At 47.9% G+C, this 24,646-nt stretch overlaps 1 long non-coding RNA gene across 3 annotated transcripts in view; it reads right to left on the reverse strand.

Moving 5' to 3' along the window:
* Nucleotides 1-478: 478 nt before the first annotated feature.
* Nucleotides 479-24,646, reverse strand: part of LOC128340428 (uncharacterized) — a 28,236-nt gene continuing 4,068 nt past the window's right edge. For all 3 annotated transcript variants that reach the window (XR_008313711.1, XR_008313710.1, XR_008313712.1), the window contains one exon: nucleotides 479-1,225. This is a non-coding gene — a long non-coding RNA (uncharacterized LOC128340428). The remainder of the gene's footprint in view (nucleotides 1,226-24,646) is intronic.

Below are 24,646 nucleotides of genomic sequence, written 5' to 3' on the forward strand. Positions count from 1 at the left end.
GGTGAACACCCTGAAGAGGCGGGCTATTGAGTTGTTTTATCAGGTGCATGGACAGAAACACAAAGTGCCAGTAGACATTTTAGGGTTGCCATGTGAAAAGAGGTCAAGTCTTCTGTACCTTTAAGAGATGCGCAAAAGAGGGAATTTCAGCAGGTGTGATCTTTCTTTCCCCTGCATAACAAGCTGCATCTGCTAAAATCCCCTCCTCTGTGCATCTCTTAAAGGTACAGGAGGTCTGCCCACTTTTCCATATGGCAACTGTAAGTGTGGGAGAATGATCATAGAAGACGGGTTCAGAGAAAATATTCTTTTCCTTTTTCTAGCCTCGTGCTTCATTTTATCTCATTTATTTCTCACTGTGATGCATCTCCCTTAATCTGGGTCTAGTTGCAGTATTCAAATACCAGAGGTAATCAGAGGTAGTGGGTTGAAGATTGCAGCCTGTTTAATAGTCTTCACATTCCTATGATTTGCAAATTCTTCTTCTCCCTTTTTCTCGTCCAAACAATTTTGAAATGTCCTTCCTTATGCAAACAATTTTGAAATGCCTTTCCCACAGAAAGAGTATAGGCATAATTATATAGCCTGCACCATTCTATATGGACAGCAAAATCAAAGGGTATTCAAAATATATGACATACTCCTGGAATTCTCTGCTTCTGATATGTATCATGTTTACGTTTCATGAAATGAAGGAGAAGGCAGTACATCTTCCTTTTGTAGGTTGGCATCATTAGCATCAGGCAGTCTGAGTCCATCTGCAACTCCTTCCGCCTCCTTTCTCTGGAAAGAACAATCAGGGCCACCCCCATCATAGATGACCTAAGGAGGCAGAGTATCAGGCGGGGAACGGGGGGAAGGGGAAATGAGCCACAGGGTATCCAGCCTCATTGTTGGGGATTCTTATTCCTCATTCCTAGGTGAATGACAAATCATTCAGCAAGGGCATAGCAAGCAAAGAAGGAGAGATTGGCAGCCTGGGAAGAGCAGGGAAGGAGAATGAGCAATGCATCTGTGCATTGTTTTCTGCCCCCACCCCTGCCAGTTCATCTGTAGTAGCTGCTCCTGTTGTCAGGTAGAGCAGTGGGTACGTTTGCTGCTGTTTGAGTGGCATTTTCTCACTTTCAGCAACTGCTACTGCTTGTGATGCTGCAGGAAAGAGGAGCACATGCAATCTGACTCATCTGGCTCTGAGCAGTTTCAGCCCTCTGATCCCAACCCTCTCCTGGAAGAACAAAGAGATGGGAAATGTCTCCATTAATGTTGCAAACACCTTATTTGCTCATGTCATGAAGAATTATAGAGTAGCCAGATATATCTCAATTATCCACCACCACACCCATGCATAGAGGGCTGTTGTACTCTCATGGAAGCAACATATGCACAATCATTCGCAGAAAAAAAAATGTGCAGGTGTACAATTACCTGATTGCACATTCACTATAATGTCCGAATAGGGCTTCCACCAAAGTGAGGACAGCAGGCACCATCCTTTCTAGGGGATTATCCCGCCCGCCACCAAGGATGTGTTTAAATGGCCTACAGTCACTACATGAACATGTGAAGCTGCCGTCTATTGAATCAGACCACTGGTCCAGCTAGCTGGGATGCTCTGCTTCTCCCCCACCAAGTCTTCAGATTAGGAAGGAGAAAGAATTATTCTGGCACCCTGCTGCCTTGCCCATCTTCACAGGTTGCCTCCTCTCCTGGGACCTCCCCTCTCCCTGAATACATGTTCTCTTTCCTCCTGGGACCTCCCCTCCAGCTCTTGGGATAGCTTCTCCCAACAAGGTGTCCCTCATACATTTTGCTCCGGCCATGCACCTTGCATGTCCTGGTGCTTGTCATGGAGATGACATGACTTCTGGTTCCACCAACTCCATGTCAAGCCCTGAAGCACCCAGAGATACTGGTTTTTCAAATGGTGCTGGCATCTCATCAGCAGCTGCAGGGTCAAATGGTGCAGGGAGGGCCTGGAACCCCTGACCCAAACTCAGTATTGTCTACACCAACTGGCAACAGCTCTCCAAGGTTTTAGACAGTCTTTCCCAGCTTTACATTGAGATGCCAAGGATTGAACTTGGGACTGCCCGCATGCAAAGTAGGCACAGTACAGCTGAGGTATTGCCTCATCCCCAAAGGATGGCCATTCACTGTGGCCTAAATGCAGCAGTTTGGATGGCTCAGCCATCCTGAGAGGGGGCAGGGCTTCTCATCAGAATTCGAACACATGTCTTCAACAGAGACGGTGACTAGGACCAGGGCTGACTAGGACTAGCGCATTGGCCCATTCAGTCATCCTGATAGGGTCCAACATGATGCATGTGCAGCTCAGAGGGAAAGGGTTGTGAAGACCAGGGATTGCAGGAGGGAGACAAGCTCACCTGTGCCCTCTTGGATGCAGTCCCACAGGCCTGATAATTCCAAGTGGCCAGAATTTAAAATGAATGTGCTTGTGGTAATGGATTGATGGATAATTGTAAATAGGAGCAAGTTATGACTTTTTATATGTGGTAAAAAAGTAAAAGAAAACCTGAATATATGAGGGAGCAGAATATATGAGAGAAGATGAGGGAGAACCACCCCCAGTTTTAATACTAAAAAGTTTTTGATCAAGCCTAATTATGAAATTAAAGGAATGTCTATGTAGCATCTTAGCCTGAGCTCTATGGTGTCCCTCAGAGTTTTAGCTTGTCTCCCATGGTGTTTACCAGTAATCTGCATTAAACCATTGGGAGAGATTTGGAGTTAGCTGATGATATACAACTATATGAGGCCGTTCATATGAGATAGCACCCATCTGGTCACTGTCATACATGTCTTAGCTGCATCTGAATGGGATTACTGCAATACACCTTTGAAAAACTTCTGGACCTTTCAACTGGTAGATAATTCTGCCATTGCTATTGCTTTGAGTGATGTCAGTTTTTCCAGAGCATATTACTGTGTTGTTATACAACTCAGAGGAAGTCAGTGAGGGCAGCGCCAGGGAGGTGTTACCAGAACAGCTGTGTTTCGGGGTAGCTCAGAAAGCACCTCTCTATGTGCATGGGACTGTGGGATCACAGTCTCCATTTTGTATGTTTCAGTTCATGGGCTGGTGAACGTTTCACCTGCCTGGGTTCAGCAAGACCCACAGCTGGTTGCTCAGCATGAGTAAAGTGTGGGGCAACGCACCCCCAGGTCAGAACAGCAAAGACCAAATGGGCCAGCCCCACCCCTCTCTTTTGCAAAAGAGAAGGCACTACCTGGTAAGCAGACTGGACTAGGTGAACCAGGGAAAGGAAGCTCCATGAACATCAGCTCTGTAGGCCTTTTGGGTCTGAACCAAAACAAAAAACAAAACAACAACCTAACAATCTGGCATTATAGGGAAAGTTGGTGTTGCACGATGCAAGAAGAACCTACCTGAAATAGTGGCTTTTCATTTGTTCCTCTTAAGCAACCTATTCTTTCTGCTTTCCCTGATTCTTAGAGTAGATGAATGTTGTAGTGGTGGCTGGAATGGAATTCTCTTTCCAGTAATCAAGTCAGAAGAGCCCCACAGGCCAGTGTTGACCAACCTGAGGATCTCCACCAGTGTTCCTTCTAACAGGGATTCCCAGATGTTGTTGACTACAACTCCCAGAATCCCCAGCTGCATTGGCTTTTGCTTGGGGATTATGGGAGCTGTAGTCAACAACATCTGGGAATCGCTGTTAGAAGGAACGCTGCTATCCACCTGTCTGTTGGACTGTGACTGCTGTCATACTCAGCTGCAATTCTGATGGATCTGGAGAGCAGCAGCAACAGTTGGAGAGCTCAGGTTAGCCACCCCTGTCTCAGAGAATGGTTTCTCGTGGGACTTATTCCAAGAGCTCTGTGCAAATCACCTGTTTGTGGGCCCTTTTATGACAGGCAGGGAGTTGCTTTCCCCATTTGACCTCTCGTGTTCTGACATGAAATAAACTTAATTTATTGAGCCTTTTTTATTTTGCATAAAATGGAATGAGATCTTATCTGATACAATAGGGATTGGAACTTTGCAAAAAATAAAGGAAAAAGGACCAGCTGGTTTATCATTGAGGCTCTAGAAAACAAGATAAACCAGCCAAACCAGTTGGCTTCGGTGCAGCTGAGTATTACCTAGGTTGGGGGAGGGGGGGTGGACTTGATGTAATGGGGAAAGCTAAGCAAGTTTCCAAGTCTGGATAATCACTTAACGCAGCTCCTTCCTGTCAAGCACCCTCTGGTGTTGCCCTCAGCTCCCTTCCTTCCTTTATTTATTTTAGAACTCGGATGCCCCACCTTTCTTGCTGAGGCAAACCAAGGCAGCTGACAGCCAAAGCTCATACAGAACAATAAGATCAGAATGATTCGTCTTTTATCACTTTGAGATCTAAGTTCTAGCTTCAAACATAGTGCCACATTCAGAAGCTGCTGGTAAAGGGGCGTAGGGAGCACACTGGCCACCCCCCCAGCACAGTCTCACACCCACGCCTTCTCAGCTGATGCTTGAACAAAACGCTGTCTGGGAAGGAGAGGATTCGTGCCTCGCACTCCCAGCCAGTGGATACCTGGTTTGCTCTTTGGGTGCTGGAGGAGCACAAGGGAGAGCCCTGGGGGAGGCAGTGCCGCGGTGACCCCGGTGGCCCAGGAACAGTGCCCCCGGTGACCCCTCCTTGTCCAGTGGTGGCTACACCCCTGAGCTGGTGTCTGAAGACCCCCACGTTTGTGTTCACAACCCAGATACCCTTCCACTGCATTCTCCCTTTGCATCATGCAGCTGATTCACAAAAGCAGATTTCTCACTTCATATCTTATTTATTTATTTTTATATTTATATCCTGCTTTTTCTTCTGAAGAGCCCAGAGCAGTGCACATGGTTATGTTTATCCTCACAACAACCCTGTGAGGTAGGTTAGACTGAGAAGGTATGTCATCCTGTATTACATGTATGCCCAGTTTCAGAGTCCTCTGCTCAGCCACCCCCAATTTATTGAATTTCCAGATATGCACTCTACATGTTGCTACAAACCCCCATATGCAGCTATGTGCCAATCCTTCATTGCAGATAGAAATGGGGAGAAGAGCTACCTTTGTTGGTGAACATCACTTATTGATACAGCTATCCAAACACTTCTGGCCCATTAGCTTCCGTTTTCTAGTTATATTCTTGTCCTTTTGGCAGTGCTTCTGGAGGAGCACAGCAACACAACTAAGTCACACTAGTAAAAGCCCTGATATAGGAACTAGGGATGTGTGGAACATTTTAGGTATGATCTGTACCCAAACCTGCCTGTTTTGGGCAATTTGTGCACAAAACAAACCACCCATCTTCATATCCCGAAAGATTCAGCTCCAAAACAATTTGCCCGAATTTCAGAGCCAAATGTTTTGTTGTTTCAGACCTCCATTTTATGGTGATCTCTGTGTGTAGTCTCCATTTTGTGTTTGACGTTGATTTGAATTTCCCCTCCTTCCAGGCTTCAGATTGGTAAATGAAAGCATGCGCTGATCTGCTGACAATTGTCTCCTTGTTCCAGATTGGCTCTTTTGGCTCTTGCAAGTGTTAAATGACCCCGCATTGGCCAGGGGAAGGTTGAAGAAGGGGTGTGGGGGGGAGTTCAAGGAGGGATTTTCAAAGAGAGTTAAAGAGGCAGCAGCCACCATCCTGCCTTTCTGATTCATGGGAGAAGAGAGAGAGAGAGCACTTTGCTTTGCTTTGCTTTGCCTTGCCTTGCCTTGCTTTGCCTTGCCTTGCCTTGCCTTGCCTTGCTGCCTATTGTTCTGCCTTGCCAGCCTGGCTTGCTTGCCAGTGCCACCCTTGCTTGCCAGTGCCTGATTCATTTTTCTCTCCCTGATTCTTTTTTCTCTCCCTTCCTGCTGCTAAGAGAATCACTGCCTGCCTGTGCCAGTCACCAGACCCGGAGTGCCTTCAGCCACTGGCCATCTGGCGTGCTAGCCACTCCTCCCCCCAGATTTTCTACGCTTTTGCCCCTGCCCCACCCTGAAGACTGAAGAAGATTGAAGAAGAAAGAGTAGACTCTCAGAGACCAGACCACAGAAGTGGAATACTGGATACAATGTGGGTGAAGCCTTAGACTGAGTAGGTACCCATTTAACACACACACAATTCAATTAAAATTCAATTAAAACCCAAAACCTCCCTCCAAACAGGGGGAAAAACCACAAATACACATTTCCAGAGATGTGGTGTGTGTGTGTGTGTGTGTGTGTGTGTGTGTTTCCTGTTTGGAGGGAGGTTTTGTGTTTTAATTGAATTTTAAAAGTTGTGTGTTGCTTAGTTTAGAAGAAGTTTAAATAGGGGTTCTGTCTGTGGGAGGGATCCCCATTAGCTAGTACTAGTAGGTGTTTAGAAGGGTAGCATAGCCTTGTAGTTTTAAAAAACAATTCTGTCTTTTTTCCCATTCCAAAGATTTTTTTTTTTGCATTTTAAAAGAAACAGAGGCCTGTCCTCCAGCCCTCTGTGTCCCTAATATATATTAGTATTAATATTCTCTTCCCAGCTGCCTACAGGCTCTGAGTGGGCACACACTCGAGCCTCCTCACTGTGCCCATTTACCACCCCCACCCCCAACTTTGCTTTAAACAAGCAAAGCCTTCAGCCAGCCATCACCCCAGGCCAGTAGTCCAGCAACAGCAGCCTATATTGTGTCTGTTCCCTCTCTAGTGCCCAGCCCAGCGGCCTACAGGCTCTGAGTGGGCACAGACTCTAGCCTCCTCCCTTACCACCCACCCCCACCCCTAACTTCAGGGGGCACACTCCGCTGAAGTCAGCCCAGCCCCTGTTCTTGGCCCTTCTCCCAACTGAGTGTCCCCTTCCCTGAGGCACGCACTCACTTCTACTTCTTGCCCCCCAATTCTTTTTTAAATTCTTTTTAAAAGTCAGAGTTTAAAAAAAGAAGCCCCAAAAGAGATGGCTGGGAGGGGCGGAAGAGTGCCAGGTAGGGGGAGGGCTTTTCTTGCTGGTCATGGTGGGGGGCAGCAACAGGGGCCTATAACCTGAGTCACCCCTGCCCCTGCTTTGGTGTGCAGGCTGGCCTTCTCTCGTCTGCCTGGCCCTATGCCAGGGCCCACGGCAGGGCAGCAGTTGTGGGGAAGGGCCTCTCCTGCCAGAGAAGAAGTTCTTCCCGTGGCAGATGTGGAGGTGGTGCAGGTGGAGTTGGCTGCCAGTCCAGCCAGATCCACCTTGCCGCCCGCCCCACTGGTCCCTGTGGGGGGTGGGGGCACCAAGGTTGTGTCTGAGGAGGCTCAGGAGGAAGCCCCTGTGTTTCCTGTCCCTGGGACTTCCCAGGCCAGCTCTGAGGGCAGTGGTGGCGGCGTGCCCCAGACGGAACCAGCAGAAGTGCCACCACCCAAGCGGCCCCATGTTACAGGAGAGTCCAGCAGTATGGTGTGGGATCACTTTGAGCTTTGCCCTGGTGATCCCAGCCATGCTGCCTGCACCCACTGCAGGACACTTGTTAGCAGGGGCAAGGACCCAAAGCACTTCAGCATGTCGGGTCTGCTGTTGCACCTGTAGTGGTGGCACCCGGGGGTCCAAACCTCGGCAGGCAGTGGTGCTAGGCCAAGTGCCTCCTCTAGCACTAGCAGCAAGCATTCAGTGGCTCCTGCTCCTAGGCAGGAAAATCTGACTGAGCAGTGGGTGCAGCCTCTGGGGAAGCGATCTGCTCGCCCCAAGCCATATCTTACTACCCGGACCATTGGGGAGATGATGGCTGTGGACAATCAGCCTTTTAATATTGTGGAGAATGTTGGCGTCCGCTGTCTGCTCCAGCCGCTTGCCCTAGAGTGCAAAATCCCCTCAAGCACCACCTTCAGTAGGAGGGTGGTGCCCTCCCTATACCATGCATGCAGGGAGGCTGTGTTGGCCCAGCTGAGTGCAGCTGAGCCCAGCACCAGTGTGTGCTTCACTGCGGATTGCTGGACGAGCCACAGCAGGCTGCACACTGCCTTCATGTCCTTGACAGCCCACTGGTGGGCGCGTGAGGGGACATCTGGCTCCACTGGAGCTGTATCCATCTCCTCCCATGCAGGCAAGCCTTCTTGGGCAGTGTTGCATGTGGAGGCAAAGGACACAGACCACAGGTCAAATGAGTTGTCAGCGATCATGGACCGACAGGTGGGGACTTGGCTAGCCAGGGAGCCAAACCTCTGCCAAGGCTTCATGGTCATTGACAACACAGCCAACATTAGCAAGGCAGCCAGGCAGGTTCAGTTTGTGCACATCGCTTGCATTGCACAAACTTTGAACCTGGTGGTGCAAGATGCACTTGGGCTTAAGGAGGCAAAGTCCATACGCCAGCAGAGATTAGGTTTAGTTCCCACCTCCGAACCTGCTGCTTCCGTGGCCGCTCTTGTGGACCAGTGCCACAAGATTGCTGGCCACTTCCACCAGAGCAAAAAGGCAAGGCGCCTGCTCAAGGTGAGACAGATTGAGCAGGGCATGATCCCCCAGGATGTTCCTACCCGGTGGAACTTTACCTTTCTCTTGCTCCAGCATCTGTAGGAGCAAGAGGGAGCCATCCACAGCCTGGCAAGGCATAGTGTTGATGGAGTTACACTGGCTGCCAATAGGCAGGGGCTAATAATAATATTATATAATAATGATAATGATAATAATGATAATGATAATGATAATAATAATAATAGTGGCTTGGATGTGTGCATCCTGTCCACTGCAGACTGGAAGCTCATTTCTGAGCTGGTCTTAGTATTCGAGCCGTTCTATGCTGCCACGAAAAGCTTGTGTACTGAGGCAGCTATGCTGAGCTGGGCTTTGCCCACCAGTCTTCTCCTTGAGAAGACCATGGGCGATCTCCAGGCCACTCTAACCACTGGGGACACGGTCACACTGGCAGGTTGGCTGAGGACTGGGGTAGTGGAGCAGCTCATAACACCCTTGGGTGTATCTGCATGGCATGTCCTGGCATGCATCTGCAACCCAAGGATGAAGGGCAGAGCTGTCACCCCTGCCCAGCTGCCCAGGCGGAGGGACCTCCTGGTCGAACATGTCAGGCATGTAGAGGAGAAGAGGCTAGGTGCAGAAAACAACCAGGAGGAGGGTGCTAGTGTGCAGCCTAGCAGTGTGCATTCTACCCCCAGCAGCACTGCCACCACCACCACTTCTTCCCAGTGTAGCAGCGTGGTTTCTCTGGCAGTGGCACCAACGGAGTGGCTAGTGCCACCTCCGTGTTCCGCCACCCAGTGGTTCATAGAGGGCTTCTTTCGTGCCTTGCCAGGGGGACAGGAGGAGCCTGCCACTCCCTGCAGCCATGCTGAGCAGTGTGTTCTGCTCTATCTGCAGGAGCTGGCGGAAGGCCAGGAGACGGAGCCGTGCCAGTTTGGGGCAACATGTCGCCATGTCTGGCCAGACTTGGCAACCATTGCTGGCCGGTTCCTCTCATGCCCACCAACAAATGTCTTGAGCAAGAGGTTGTTCTCCATGGCTGGAGACGTGGTGACCCCTCTATTCTCATGTCTGGATGCTGAGTTGGTCGAGCAGCTGATCTTCTTGAAGGCCAACCTCCCCCTGCTGGGCTACCCCAAGCTGGCCATGGAGGGTGAGTGACTCGCATCAACCCCACCCCCATGCAGCACCTCCCACGCCACGGCATCTCACCCCAACCAAGATGTGTCACAGTCTCTGCCCCTTACTGCTGCTGGCACATCCAGACATGCACACAGGCGCCACCGCATTGCCAGCCCGAGAATTGTGAGATGGGGCACTTCTGCTGTGCTGACACTCAGGGCTAGGGGTTCTCCCAGATGTTGCTGAGGGAGACTACAACTCCCATTTCCCACTGTTGCAATGGCTGGCTACCATCAAGACTAGGGACGATGGGAGTTGTAGTCACTCTCAACAGCATACATCTGTGGATCCCTCCCTCTTGCAGGAGCACCCACTTGCCCAGTCCTGAGGGCCGGAAGGCAGAAGCGGCACACCATCCATCACAGAGGCAGGCTGCTGCATGTGCTGGCAACGGAACGTTTCTGGGATGCTATGTCTTACACATGCTTACGTCGAACTACACACACACACACACACACACACACACACACACACACGGAGCACACTGTCACAGAGAGTTTGCTTTATTTCCCTTTGATGTTGAATAGTGTTTGTTTGATTTGTTTCAACCATGCATGACATCACGAGGGCCATGACGGAGGTGGGTGGTGCGTCCTGGCCTGGTGCCACTATGGCCCAGCAGCAGCAGCACCACCCATCCACAGAGGCTGTGGTTGGGCGGGGGGAGGCAGGAGGGAGGGTTTGGGAAGATGCATGCTGATATGAAATAATTGCTTTCATTGACTATTTTGAATTGATGCCGAAATGAAAATGATGAATGTCAATGTGATAATATGATGCTGATGCTGATGATGTGATGATGAGTTTGTTCATGCATTTCTGTTTTGTAGTGTGGCTTTCACTTGTCCCTTTAATGTTTGTTGTCTGAGACTTTGCTTTGCTTTTTTCCACCCATGGAAGGACTGTGACTGAAGCAGCAGCACATACACACATGCACCCACCTACCCCCAGCCACAGCCAAGGATGAGCTTGCTGCTGGAGCCCTCACACATGTCTGTCACACAGACTTAGAGAGCACATAGCATTCTGAGGCCATGGCCAAAATTGTAACCCTAAACTCACTAATCCTTTCACAGAGCACTCACACAGAAGTATATTATGTTTTCCCCCTACATAATCTGAAGTCTGGTAGCAAATGAGAGTGGATTAATTGTTTGTCATTGAAAATGAATCCACTCCCATTTGCTGCCAGAGAATCTACACTCAGAACACCTCAGAAACAACAAAACCCAGTACCCCATGGGCTTGTGGGTATGGGGTGGTTGGCACCCTATGTGCACTATACCACCACTCGCTCTGGGCCACCCCGGTGCCCCCCAAGTGGAGTTATGGCACTGCTGAAACCCCCATTATTCCCTATGGGGGGAAAGCTTAAAGACTCACAAACTTCACAAATTCTTTAAAAATCACCCCTTTGCCCAATTCCTTTGAAATCTGGATGGTAGCAAGCACCCATTGGGGCACTACCACCTGACCCACTCTTCTGCCCCTGAAACCCCCTTTCTGCCCCAAATCTGTCCCAAAGACATGCCAACTTCAAAAATTATCTAAAATTCAGCCCTTTGCCCAATTTCTTTGAAATCTGGGTGGTAGCTTCCTTGCACCCATTAGGCACTACCACCCACCACAACCCACCCTGGTGCCACTCCCCCAGGGAGTTATAACTAAGGCTGCTTAAATCCCCATTATTCCCTGCAGGGAAAAGCTTAAAGATATGTACACTTTAAAAGTCATTTAAAAATCAGCCCTTTGCCCAATTCCTTTGCAATATGGGTGGTAGCTTCCACTCATTGGGCATTCCCCCCCCCCTTTTGGCCCTGGGACCCTTTTAAAAATCCAAATCTATTCGGATTTGGATTTGGAAAATGCAGGTACAAATAGAATCTTGGGTGATTTGAGGTGGGGGGTGTCAGATTCGGACTCAAAACAAAATCGCTCAATAGCTTGAAGAAATATTTCCAGCTCAAACAGCTCAGTTAAGACCAGACAGGTTTGATTCCCAGACAACAGATGAGTACAAATACAGTAATGTAAGACATTTAAATTCAATAATTAGTAAATTTAAATAAAATAATATTTTGTATCACTAAAGATCGAGGGGCATTTGACAAAGTTGAACCATCTTTATATAAAATTCTCTAAGACATACTCGTGGCTAATCTCTTGTGTGGCAGCTCTTGCAAGAGTTTGGAGAGCTGCTGGATAGCCATGGAACAGGCCAGAGAAAGAATATGGTGGTGGCAGTGGTGGCTGCCCGGCTGGCCGAAAAAAACAGCAGCAGGCACGGGTGGGTGGCTGAGTGGCCATGACTGGCAGTTGGCTGGCTGGCTGGCAGCCAGAAAGTGGGGGCGGGTGGGCATCCAGGTGGCGCAAAAGAAGGAGATGGGGCGGGTGGCGGGCAGGGAACAAGAAGGCGGTGGCTGCGGGTGGGCGGGGGGGAGAAGAAGACAGGCGGAGGCGGGCAGGCAAAAAAAGCAGCAGTGGGGGTGGGGTGGGGGAGAAGGCGGCAGCGATGAACTAGGGGCGCAGATGCTCTGTGCTGGATCAGCTAATTACATTTATTCTAGATGCGGAAGCTTTTGAATTCAGAGAGAACCTTTCTGATTGGGTAAAATTTATGTATAAGAAACCTTTATTGGCATATGGGATATTGTCAGAAAACATATTTAAAAAGAGGAACAAGGCAATATTGTCCACTTCCCCCATTATTATTTGCATGAGTGATGGAACCTCGTGCTACATTTATTAGAGAAAAGAAGACTCAAGGAATTAGACTGGGTAATCAAGAATTAAAGGTGGTGTTAAATGCAGATGATGCAGTATTAACTCTGACAAATATAAGGGTATCATTTCCGGGGCTTTTTAAGTTGTTAACATATTTTAGCTCTTGGCTATAAAATTGATGATACCAAATTAGAATAGTTACCAGTAAGTATGAATCTTAATAAGAATTTGATGGATGAGATTCAAGAGAAATATTGAATTCAGATGTCTGGAAGCCAATAAGGTATTTGGGCATACAGATACAGACTAATCTGGGGAAAATAAATGCCCAGAACCAAAATAAATGGATGGAGCTTCAGATGAATTAGAGAGATGGAGTCATCTAAAAATCTCCTGGTTTGAGAAAATAGCTCTGACCAAAATGATAATTCCCCCTAAAATATTATTATTGTTGTTCATGAACATCCCCCTTTGTGTCAGCACAAGGTTGTCTTTTTTAAAAAGACAAATATTTTAGCTTGGTTCTGCAAAAATAAACCACCAAGAGTCTTTTGAGAGGTCTTCTTTAGAAATAAATGGAATGCTGGCTTTGGCCTCCCTAATATAGAATCTGTATATATCTATATTATATATCTCCAAGACGGGCCATGCGTGGCGACGTAGGAAGGAGGCGATTGGCTGTTCTCCAAGACGAGCCATGCGTGGCAATGTGGTTGGAAGGAGGCGATTGGCTGAGTTTGCAAGCAGAAGCACCTGATTGGGCAGTGGGGATTCCATATGCAGAGTATGCAAGCAGAAGCACCTGATTGGGCAGTGGGGATTCCATATGCAGATAGGGAGAAGGAGCCTGTGAGAGCAGAAGCAACATGGTGATTGGGCAGTGGGGATTCCCTATGCAGATAAGGAGGAGGGGCCTGTGATGGTTAAGGTCAGTTGGAATGCAGCTGTTACTGGTCCGAAGATGTTCTGGATATAAAAGGATAGCAGGCAGAGGTCTGCAAAAAGACAGGTCGTGAGAAAAGAAAGAGCACCTTCAGGAGAAGGAGGTTGCCGTTGTGTAAATGAACAAAATCTGTTAACTCAGGGAGAGAGGAAGAAAAAACATGAAGGGAGGGGGAAGAAAGAGTGGAGAAGAGCGAGTGGAGGAGAGAGAAAGAGAAAAAGAAGGGAGGGGGAAGAGAGACAGAAGGAAGGGCAAGGGCCGGGCGCCTGCGCTGCTGCCGAGGACCATGGCCGCCTGGCAGCCCCTGGCAGGCCGCTGACAGGGTCCCAGGCCCATCCCTGTGCCTGCCTGGCCTGGCCTCTTACATTGTAAGAGGCAGGCAGGCAGGCAAGGGATGGGCCTGGGCCTGTCAGCGGCCTGAGGGGGATGAGCGGCCATGGTACTGGCAGCAGCGAGGGACGGCCCGGTCAACCACTGCTGCTGCTTCTGGGGGGAGGAGCAGGAGAGGGGTTCAGGTGATGGTGGGGAGGTCTCTGGGGATAGGGGGCTGCAGTTTGGCCAACAGGCAGCAGCAATGCTGCAGTCACGACCAAGAAGGGTGAAGGAGGATGGAAGCAACGGGATGGAGGAGGAGCAGGAGTGCAGCTCAGGTGAGGGTGGGGAGATCTCTGAGGTGAGGGGAGCAATCACATACTAACGTGCAGATGCTCTAGAGCGTGCAAGAGTTCCAGCATTGAAGTGAAGAGAAATAATGGCAGCGGTCAGGATGCAGATGTGGAGGGCCAGCAGGCGAAGCCCCTCCAGCCAGAAGAGGTGGGTGGATGGCCAGCGAAGCCCCGCCGGCCAGGAAGAGGAGGTGGTGGCGGGGAGAAATGATGGCGGTGGTGAGGAGGTTGGCAGACGGCGGGCAAAGCCCTACCAGCCGGGAGGAGAAGGTGGGAGGCGGTGGTGGGATGGCCTGGCCCTGGCCCGCCCAATGGGGAGAGCTGCAGGGGGACCAAGCGAGAAGCGAACGGCGGGGGGGAGAGCGAGCGAACGGCGGGGGGGAGAGTGAGCAAATGGCTGGGGGGGGGGAGCGAGCAAGCAGTGGGGGAGAGCGAGCAAGCAGTGGGGGAGAGCGAGCGAGCATCAGGGGGGAGAGCGAGTGAGCGTCAGGGGGGAGAGCGAGCGAGCGAAGCGAGCAGCGGGGGGAGAGCAAGCAGTGGGGGGAGAGCGAGCGGCGGGGGAGAGCGAGCCAGCAAGTGGTGGGGGGAGAGCGAGCCAGCGAGCGGCGGGGGGAGAGCGAGCGAGTGGCGGGGGGGAGAGTGAGTGAGAGAGCTGTGGTGGGAGAGAGAGCTGCGGGGGATGTCACAGGCTCAGTACACAACTGCACAGATGCTCTGTGCGGGGTCAGCTAGTATTTCTCTAAAACGTAACCGTGGCTAATCCCATGTGTGGCAGCTCTCGTGGGAGTTCAGAGAGCTGCCAGACAGCCACGGGACAGGTGGGGAAAAGAAAATGGTGGTGGCAGCTGGTGGGTGAAGAAAACTGTGACAGCCGACTGGTGGCAGGACAGACGAGCAGGCCGGAGGGCAAGCAGGCGGCAGGGCAACGAGGGGCAGGGTGGGCAAGAGGCCAAGCTGGCGGTGGGCTGTGCGGACAAACAACGGTAATGGTGGTGACAGAGGCGGGCGGGCGGGGAAGAAGGCGGCAGGCGGGCAAGGAAGGGAGAAAATGACAGTGGTTGGTGGGCGGACTGGAGGGAAAAAAGAAAAGAAAACAACAGTGGGCGGGCGGAGAAGCAGCAGCAGTGGGGGGGGCAGAGGTGGGCAGGCAGGCGGGGTGGTGGTGGCTAGAGGCACAGATGTTCTGTGCCCAGCCTAGCTAGTTGTATTATAAAACATCAAAACATTTAAACTGCCCAGAGTTATAAGTTTTGGGTGGTTTATAAATTTGTTTAATAAAAAATAAATAAAACATGCAACCATACTTAGGCTGCATTCACACAACTATGGTGATCCTGATTAAAAAGTTAACCAAGATCACTGAGCACTATAGAGCTGATTGTGAGAACCCAGAATTTCTGAGTGTGAAGAAATGACTCCTTCCCTTTATGTTTTGTGGATTGTGTTCTTTGATTTGTTCTGTGTTCCCTCTAAGCACTGCAGGAGCTAAAAAGTTGCAACCTCTAATTGGCAGCCCAGGCTGAGGTAGCAAGTTGTGTGTTGCAGAGTATTGGAGATAATGTAATTAAGTGTGCTGATTGGTTGTCCCGAGGCAGAGGTTCCTGGCTGCCTGAGTAAAGAATCACCAATTAGTTTACATATACCCAGAGGCGTATCTAGGGAAAATAGAGCCTAGGGCAAGCACTGAAATTGTGCCTCCGTCCAAACATCTGACACCCATCTTTCAGATAACTTTACCATAATATCAGCTGAAAAATACAAGTCAAGCTCGTTAATCTTTTAATATTTCAAAAACTATTCAGCAGTGGACGTAGCCAGACCAAAAAATGCTGGAAAACTACAAATTTCAGTATGCTGGGGCTCATGAAATACCCAAATACTATGTGGAGGTGTACTTGGAAAACTAAACAGAAGTGCCTGTCGAATTCTCTACTATGCATTGTACCATCACTATTACATAAGTTTTAAAAATAAATGGAGAATTTGACTTTTCCCAGATACTCTGAAAATAATTAAAGGATATGCAGAGTAAACTGTGTCACTGCTTGGAATATATTCTAGTATTTCAGAAAGACAGTTAAAATGAGAGAAAGAGAGCAAGAAACTCCCAGTGGGCCTTAATACTAAGGATTGCACACTGATTCAAAGACAAACTCACCATTAATAGCCATATTATTAAGACATCACATTTAACTCACTTATCACAAGAAGCAAAGTAAGAGCAAATGAATACAATCCTAGCTCATAAGCTTCAGCTCAGTATTCATAAGCCCTAATTCTCTGTACATAGTGCCACAATGAATATGTGTACAGTGACTTACATTATATTATTTTTTAACCTGTAGCCTCTTTGGGGGGGCTTCCTAAAGGCTGGGGGGTCAGCAAAGGTTCCCCCTCCCCTCGCTGGCCTCTAGGGCCTCACAGGGACCATTTGAGTATGTGTTGTGGCCATTTATATATATATATATATATATATATATATATATATATATATATATATATATATCTCCGCTAAAAACAAAATGGCCACCGCGCATGCTCAAATGGCCTCTGTGAGGCCTGGCCTGGCCTAGGGCCTCACAGAGGCCATTTGAGCATGCGCGGTGGCCATTTTGTTTTTGGTGGCCATTAAAAAAAATTTTAATTTTAGAAAATGGTGCCCCCCCTTCAAGTGGCGCCCAGGGCACGTGCCCTGCCTGCCCCACCCTAGATATGCCCCTCCATATACTTCTTTGGGACGGGGTGTGCATGTGTGTGCGTGTGTAATGGGATAAAAGGACAAACTGGAACTAGCTAGGCCTTAGTCTAGAAGACTAGCAAGGCTGTTTTATTTTTTAAAATTGTACTCTTGCTTAATTGAATTTCCCTTTTTGTTCCTGTAATTTTTTGAGATTTTTGAAGACTTTATTATAGTAAACCTATTCTTGTTTTTCCACTACTTTACCGTTGTCTCTTTCTGTTGTTTTGTTCCTGCCTCAGGCCTACTTGCCCTCTTTATTTACCACACTGCTGAGTTTTTGTCATTTTTGAGAGACAAAAGGTTCACGGTCCGTCACTGGGAGTGGAACCAGTCAAAAAAGCTAAACATTGTATACTGGGGGCAGCAGATGTTTAGATTGAGGGCCAGCCTAGGCCAAACCCTCACGATTGGCAATTATGGTCAAACCGCTGTGGTTAACCCACATTTAACCCGCATAGATAACCAGGATCAAATTATGGAACAAAAAAAGTTCAGAATTTGCTTAGCTGAGAGATGTCTCTAAATAGATTAAAAAACAATTTTACGAAGTCTCATGGTTGTGAAACAATAGCAATATCTTTCTTATCAGAATTTGGATGCAATATAAGTGTGGGAGGGACCAATTTTCTCCAATATCTTCAAATCAGGAACATCAAATGGGCATTGATTAAAAAAATGGTGTACATAAAGAACATGAACAGACAGAAAATAAGTTGATACATATCAGAAGCAAAGGATTGATAGCATGTTGACCCCATTTTTGTTAATGTTGATCCATCTATCCATGAGTCATCTGGGGTGGTTGGTACCATCTGGGAGGGGGGGGAGGACAATGAATGCGCATTGTGAATTTTGAAAACATCTACTACGCCCCTAGAAATGGAAAACACGTGATAGCACTGTAATACTTTCAGCGTTGTGTGTTGTTATTCTTTTGTTGTCCTGAACATTGGGCCTGCAGTGACCCAATGTGCAATGGGCTTTTTAAAGCTTTTAAACGTTTTAAAAACACAAAAACTACTAAAAAATTTCATCAATGTTTTCAGAGGAATGGAAATGAAAATTTATTTATCAATCATATTTCTATACCACCTGATGTGCATCCCTAGGCGATGTACACAAACTAATGTACAACAAATATAAAACAGGATAAAATGATTAAAACAATTTTATGATATAAAACCAATAAAAATTAATTAAAAGCTTGAGAAAAGAGGTGCATCTTAAGGATCTGTTTAAAAAACACTGACAGGAATGTCCTCCAAAGATTACTCCATGGAGAGAGAGTGTACAACAATTTGTTCATTGTTACCTAACCGGGACCCTAACACCACCCTAACCCTTACCCCAACTCTTTCCTCTGTGCAAATATGTCTGCATTTTTAACCTAATAGTTGGGGGGGGGGGTAGGGATAAAAAAAGTGAGATAACACAGAGAAAGCTGCAAGTGCAACAATGCTATCACCTATTTTCCGTCTCTGGGGGTAGATGTTGCCAAAAATCACATTGAGCATCCATCCTCTGAGAAGGTAAGTAAAGTGTGCCGTCAAGTCTATTTTGACTCCTGGCGCCCAAAGAGCCCTGTGGTTTTCTTTGGTAGAATACAGGAGGGGTTTACCATTGCCTCCTCCCATGGAGTATGAGATGATGCCTTTCAGAATCTTCCTATATTGCTGCTGCACGATATAGTACCAGCGGGGATTTGAACCGGCAACCTTCTGCTTGTTAGTCAAGCATTTCCCAGCTGTGCCACTATGGTACCAATGGCCAAAATGTGTTCATAGTATGTAGTTATATCCTCAAATGGGATCAGGAACTCCCAAACCTAGTCTCAGAAGAAGAATGGATACAATTATGGGAGAATGATTAAAAGAATTATCAATGTCACTTAAGAGAAGTTATATTGGTGGTAAACAACTCCTTTATATTTGAAACACATTCTATCATTTGATGGATGATCAATGCTGGAAATGTCAGACTTTTGGGGAGGACATATTACATATATTTTGGTCATGTCCACTGATTATTAACTTCTGGAAAGATATACTACAATTAAGAAAATAACAGGCAATAGTTTAACCAATGATTCAAAGGTGATTCTTTTTTGTTACATTAACAAGGAAGAACTGGATGGAAATGTAGAAATTATTACTTATGAGATAATTTGTTTTTAAAAAAAACATGGAGAAAAGTGACATCACCCTCAACACTAGACTGGCTAAAATATTTTTGGAACAGGATATTTTTTATTAAATGCACGTACTACTGTATATTCTTCTACAGTATAAGTCTGTATCAGATAAGTCTGTATCTAGATGGATATTGCTTATTCTGTCCTGGAATGGAAAAGTGCAAGATTCTGCACACTCATGCAAACCTTTCTATATTTTATTGCTGAATTTTTATATAGTGAATAATTAAAAAAAAATTCTTAAGAGGAGAAAGTTGTGCAAAGGCGGTTACTATGTTGGTGCTATGAAAGCTGATTGTGTGCCACCCCTTCTAGTGTCAAAATATGGCAGGACTAACCACTGTGGCTTTGTGGTCGCCAGGAGTTGACACCGACTCGTGGGCATGCCTTTACCTTTAGCAGCAGTTCTAGAGACACCACCTGCACCACCACCTGCACCACCAAGCACAGTGCATGCAGCAGTGACACTTCCATAGCCCATTGGAATTAGCCCTGTTCTTAGAAAATCCCACATTCAGCAAACATTGGGTGGGGGTAGGGGGAAGAGCAGGGCCAAACCTGATAGCCACACCCCCTGGTGGCTGCACATTTAGAACTGGTCTGCAAGCAGCAGAGCTTAGTGTGAGGAGGGCTTCATATTACGAACCCTAGTTGAGCTGGGATCCCCTCCCTCAATAACTGCACTTTATTTTGGCTCCAGTGTATGGTCTGAAGGCACATTATGTAGCAACCTTGCTAGAAGTGTTTGCTTTTTAACAGTATCATTTATCTGCTGAACCTTTGCTAGCCTTCCTATCATATGCCGGGAAAATGTAGATAACACATTTATGTAGATAACAGGGATTGGGAGATATGGTGATGAGCAGGCAAAATGAAAAGAAGGACAGACACTTCATGCTTGCCCCCCACTTTAGGTCCCGCCTCCAGCCTCCTGGACCCAAGTTGTCTTGCCAGCTTGCCCTTGAATCTGGTGATGCTGCTATTTAATGTGAAGTCACAATAAAACTTCATATGTGCTGGAGATAGAGTTCCAGTGCATCGATCTTTTGCACTAACTATCCTAATGACCACTAGGGGCATTGGGAACAGAAGTAGCTAGTGAGGGTCTCCTTACCTGTCCCTGCTTTCCTCTGCTCTATGACCCCTGCTTTGACTCCTCAGGTACTTCCTGCAGTGAGTCAGTCCTCTTCCTTTCCTCCTAGAGAGGAGATGGAAACATCTCTCTCTCCCCCTACCGATTCATGGAGGCTCTACACATGACCCATGTATAGAGCCTAAGCGGCCTCTGTGGGGAGAGCAGGCTTAGCCTGCTTTCCCTGCACATGAGCAGGGAGCTGTCCCTGGGCAGCCGGATCGGCCGCCCACACGATTACCGGCTCCATGATGGAGCTGGTAGGGGTGGTGGGGACTGGGGGCTGCCTGCCCCCTGGAAGTCCCAGGATGCCTCTCATGAGTGTGCGGGGCATTCAGGGGAGCCTCCTGGTTGCTGGTCTCCTCATGAGTCACCACAGTGAGGAGCCATGCTGCAGCGTCTCACAATTGGGAAAACCAGGTTAACGGATCATTCGCTCCATTAACCAGGTATAAGGGGAGGGATATTTTTGAAGGTTTGCTGTCGGGAACTGCGTGGCTCCTGTTGCAGCACCCGACCACACAGAACTGGGCTGGCCTCCTTTAGCCTGGTTCCGCGTGGTCATGAGAATAGCCTTATTATGTACAGTAGGTGAGTGGTAGGATAGGTCTTTCCTATCTCAAATATCTATTATATTAATTCTCGTAGACGTGCCTCTGTGGGGATGTGTCCCGGCAACCCAGCAGATTGGCTGGGCGGTGGAGGCGCCGGATTGGCTGGGCAGTGGTTGGCCACGTAGGGAAGTGGCCGCTTGGGGAGGGAAAGGAAGGAAGGAAAGCGGGCAAGTGGAGAGGAGAACTGAATGGACTGGGGCTGAAGGGAGGGGGGAAGCGGGGGAGCCTGGCTGGGCAGAGACAAACGGCTGGCCACTTTGGAAGATGCTCTTTAGAGGGAGGGCCGTGCAGGAAGGAGCCTGCTGAACGCTTGGCCGCCCGACACCAGGGACTGGAGGAAGGAAGCAGCGGCAACAGCCAGCAGGGAAAACACAAGCAGGCTAAAAAGCAGAGGCGGGGGGGGGGAGCACGAATGAGAGAGAGAGAAAGAGAGAGAAAGGGGGAAACGGAGGAGGGAGCAAGCTGGGGCAGAAGGCTGGGAGTGGAGGGGATTGGGGCAGAGGGCTTGGTGGGGGGGGGGAAGAGCGGACTGGGGCTGAAGGCTGTGGGGGAGGGGAGTAGGGCAGAAGGTGGGGGAAGTGTACTACCGCACAGATGCTCTGTGCGGGATCAGCTCATACTTCACCAATACATCAATTTAGTTTAGACCCTACAGTGATCTCCATGCGTGTTACTTAAATAGCTGCAACAACTAAACTCTGCACTCTATAACTGGAGTGGTAGCTTCCTTGGTGCCTTGCTAAATCATCACAAAACCCCAACAATATGAACAAAGGAAATATTATATGAGTGTCCCTTATACTGGGTCAGATCATTAGCCCATCTGTCTGACTGTTGCCCCGCAGGCGTTCTCCAGGAGTCTCTCCCAACCCTCCCTGGAAATGCTGAGACTGAACTGAGGATCTTATGCTGTACTATATAGCAATGGTCCTTCTCTCTACAGGCTATCCATTATCCATGATTTAATGATGGATGAGATTAAAATCCTGTTCTGAAAACATGAGTGGATGAACTGGAAAGAGTGGATCTTCCACAGCTATGTCCACCTGGATTCTCAGTACAGCACCAATGCAGGCTCAAGGGCTGGGGAGGGAGACTGCTGTAGTCTACAAAGATTCCATCTCCCTCTTCAGAATTCCTGTCTGCTTGAGCTCTGGTTTTGGGAGTTTGTACTTCTTTTGGTACAATAGGGATAGATTGGGGATTCTGTTAGTATACTGACCATCCTGCTGCCTAGACCAGAGACCTGGGCTGATGGAAATAGTCTCAGAATTGTTGACCTTAAGGTTTGAGGAGGAGAGCTAGTCTTGGGGCAGTGAGCATGAATTGTCCCATTTGCTAAGGAGGGTCTGACTTTATTTGCATTTGGATGGGAGACTACATCTACACACACTACATATTCTACATATTACGGGATGGGGCTAGAGCTCAGTGGAAGAGTATACTTGACTCATGCATGCATAAGGTCCTAGTTTCACTTCTTAGCATCTCCAGGCATCTCTGGGAGAGACCTGCCTATAACCTTGGAGAGCCACAGCCTGTCAGTGTAGACAGTACTGAGCTACATGGACCAATAGTCTGACTTGGTATAAGGCAGCTTGGCGGTTTTATCGAGGCAGCTCAGAACTTCATGGCAGGGGAGGGATTAGGGATGTGCACAGAACCGCGGAGCTGCAGTCTGACCCTGGGGTGGGGGTTCCTTTAAGGGCGGGGGGAGGGGGTACTTACCCCTGCTGCCGCTTCTCCCCCCACTGGTGTGCATTATTTTTGTAAGCATTTGGGGGCAGCAGGATACCTCCCTGCCGCCCCTTCTCCCTCTCGGCAGCAAAAGGCTTCAGAAAGCCTTTTGCGTGTGCGCACGTCTCGTGCACATCACGTCTCTGTGATGCACGTGCCACGTCTCCGCGTCATGTGCACACACACGTCACGGAGATGTGACACACGTGTGCAGCGTGCAGGCGCGTAAGAGGCTTTCTGAAGCCTTTTGTTGCCAAGAGGGGAAGGGGAGGCAGGGAGGTATCCTGCCACCCCAAATGCTTACAAAAATAACGTGCGCCGGTGGAAGGAAAAGCAGCGGCTGGGGTAAACACACCCTCCCCCCGCCCTTAAAAGAACCCCCACCCTGGCGTGCGAACCTCAAACCGCCCCAAGATCGGACTGGTCTGGAGGCCTGTAGAAGGGATGTGCATGAAATTTGCTCAAATCAATTCTAATTCAAATCAAATTTGAATTGATTCTAATTTGAAACCATTGACTAGAGTGGTGATTTGCTTGAATCGATTCAAATTCACCCAGTCGACGAAGCCGAAATGAATTTGTTTGAATTCAACTGAATTTGATTTGACTATGGGCAAATTCGAGCAGATTTGAATCTATTCAATGGTTTTGAATTTGAATCAATTCAAATTCGATTCAGATTTTGATTCAAAATTCATGCACACCCTACTTCATGGCTACCATAGAGCTTTCCCATAATGTCTCTGTCCCAATTAATGTAACAAGTCACAAGCTGGACTTGGTGTTCTCAGTGTGGTCAGAAGAGAGAAGGTATATAGATTAATTAAATAAAATAAACAAATGGAGCAATAAAGCTAAACAGGTCAGTGCCTGGATGCGGTACTACTTGAGAAGCCAATGTAGGTCACCCTGAGTTTCATATTGGAAGAAAGTTGGGCTATAGATGTTAAAATATAAAAGGAGAACCATATGTAGTTTGTTTTTGGTGTTCCACAAGGGCTGTGCTGAAGGATAAAAAGTAATGGCTCTTCACAGTACTTTACAGGGAATGTAACCTTCAGTACTGAAGTACAGTGATTTCCATTACAGGACAAATCTTATGCAGACATACCCAGATATCAATTTAACATCTATCCAATGCAGTTAAAATGCAGATCCAAATTTTCTAAGATTTTGTAGTAATATTTGCAGTAATTGCAGGAGGAGGAGCAGGAGGAGGAGGTGGTGGTGGTGATGAAGGTTGTGTCATCTGTTTTTGTACACTGATGTTTTTGTGTTGTGTTTTGCCTGACAAGAATTCCATTGACTGCTATCATCTTATGTTGCCTATTAATTATGTTGCAAAAAAAAAAAAAAAAAAAGAACATAACATTCAATTAGCGAATAGATTAAGGTGTGGTGGAATCTGTGGGCTTTGGGCTGATGGAACTGCACTGAAGTGATGGCTGAAAAACTTGGCCGTTATTATTTATTTATTTAACATATTTCTGTACCACCCCAAACTTGAGTCCCTGGGTGTTTTACAATCAAAACCATCTAAACATTAAAATCATTAACATTAAAATCAGTTAAAGCCCAACATTAAAAGTATTAAAACTATAAACCTATTTAAAAGCCTGGGTGAATAAATATGTCTTCAGTGCCTTTTGAAAAGTTGCCAGAGATGGGGAGGCTCTTATTTCAACAGGGAGTACATTCCAAAGTCTGGGGCAGCAACGGAGAAGGCCTGTCCCCAAGTAGCCACCAGATGAGCTGGTGGCAACTGCGACGAAACTCTCCAGACGATCTCATCGGGCAATGGGGGTCATGGTGAAGAAGATGTTCTCTTCAATACCCAGGGCCTAAGCTATTTAGGGCTTTATAGGTAATAATCAGCACCTTCTATTTTGCCTGGAAAATTATCGGCAGCCAGTGTCGCTCTTTCAACATAGGAGCTAGGGATGTGCGAACCGGTTTGGATCTGAACCGGGGCGGTTTGGCGGTTCAGATCCGAACCGAACCAGTCATCAGGTTCGGGCTGCAGGTTCGAATTCGAACCGAACTGGGGGTGGTTCGATTCGGACCAGTTTGGATCTGTTTGGACACCCAAAAATTGGAAGGATGGTATCTGGCACCCAGGGGTACCTGTCACCCAAACCCCAAAGCAATCGGACACTCATACGATTTTTTATAAATTTTTGAAAATTATTTGTATTTTTTCCTCATACAATATAATGGGACTCGAACCAGGCCATTATTCCTTATTGTGGAGCACCCATGGGTTCCAACAACCATGCAAACCCTGAAGCAATCAGACACCCCTATG

The sequence above is a fragment of the Hemicordylus capensis genome, chromosome 1 (genome assembly GCF_027244095.1).
Source record: "Hemicordylus capensis ecotype Gifberg chromosome 1, rHemCap1.1.pri, whole genome shotgun sequence".
NCBI lineage: Eukaryota > Metazoa > Chordata > Lepidosauria > Squamata > Cordylidae > Hemicordylus > Hemicordylus capensis.